The sequence below is a fragment of the Citrus clementina genome, unplaced genomic scaffold (genome assembly GCF_000493195.1).
Source record: "Citrus clementina cultivar Clemenules unplaced genomic scaffold, Citrus_clementina_v1.0 scaffold_5, whole genome shotgun sequence".
Lineage (NCBI taxonomy): Eukaryota > Viridiplantae > Streptophyta > Magnoliopsida > Sapindales > Rutaceae > Citrus > Citrus x clementina.
In genome coordinates, this window is record NW_006262201.1 from 5,680,616 (window position 1) to 5,681,891 (window position 1,276).

Sequence of the window (1,276 nt, forward strand, 5' to 3'; positions counted from 1 at the left end):
TAACATTGTATCTAGTTCCAATAGAATATAGAATTGTAAAGCTTCCTTGATCTTTCAACTTTTGAAGAATCTTATTCTGAAGTATATGTCTGCATTCTTGTGTTAGAGCAATAGTTTCAAAATACCCTTATGTGTTGCTGGGTAAACTCCCTTGAAGTTTGTTACTTAATGCTGTGGCAAGCTGTCCAATTTGATTTTCCAAATTTTTCAATGATACAACTTGACTTTGGACAACTACTTTATTCTTCACAATGTACTCCTTAATTAGTGTCTCCAGAGAACTAAATTGATCATTGCTGGTGTTATTTTCCCCTTGATTTTGCTTATGAAAACCAGGTGGTAGAGTAGGTATGTTCTATCTGTCGGGTGCTGTAGAATGCTAGTTCTAGCTGCTCCATGAAAAATTTAGATGCTGCTTCCATCTAGGGTTGTAGGTATTAAAGTTGCCCACATAATTGATTGATGCTGGATTCCCTGGGCAATTATCAAATAAATGCCCCTCTCCATAATACACGCGAGAAACCTCAGTAACTTGATTGACTGTTGGTGGAGTAGTAGTCATAGCTTTCACCATATTGGTCAATGATGTTACTTGGGCTGATAATGCTGTAAATCCATCCACATTATGTATTCCTGCTACTCCTCTTGCTGCAGTTTGTCTAGTCGATGGCAACTGATAGTTGTTATTAGTAATCCTCTCCAAAATTTCATATGCTTCATTGTAAGATTTAGATAATGAAGCCCCATTTGCTCAAGTATCGACCATCAATCTAGTACTGGGGTTTAACCTATTATAGAAGTTTTTTAACTTTACGTAGCAAGGAATGCCATAATGAGTACAGCTCCTGAGCAACTCCTTAAATCTTTCCCAAGCCTTATACAAGCTTTCATCTTCTAATTGGTGACAAGAAGTGATCTCATTCTGCAACTTTGCATTCTTGGTTGGTGGGAAGTACTTCATCAGAAACTTATCTACAAAGTCATTCCATGTTGTGATGAAGTCTAGTAGTAAAGTGTTCAACCATGCTCTTGCTCGATCTCTTAGGGAGTAAGGAAAGAGTATCAGTCTCATGCATCTTGTAATGCTCCAGCAATTTTAAAAGCTTCACTCACCTCCAAAAATAATTTAAGTTGAGATTAGGGTCTTCTAATGGCAATCCATTAAATTGCTCCACTGTTTGCAACATTTAAAACATCATTAGTTTGAGTTCAAAGTTGGCATCTTCCACCTTAGGTCTAACTATTCCAGGATGTATAACTCGAGGGGCCAATACAG

At 37.3% G+C, this 1,276-nt stretch overlaps 1 non-coding gene across 1 annotated transcript; it reads left to right on the forward strand.

The window, feature by feature from the left end:
- Positions 1–824: 824 nt before the first annotated feature.
- LOC112098598 lies at positions 825–931 on the forward strand. The gene has a single exon (XR_002905709.1). It is a non-coding gene; the product is annotated as a small nucleolar RNA R71 (small nucleolar RNA).
- Positions 932–1,276: the final 345 nt, after the last annotated feature.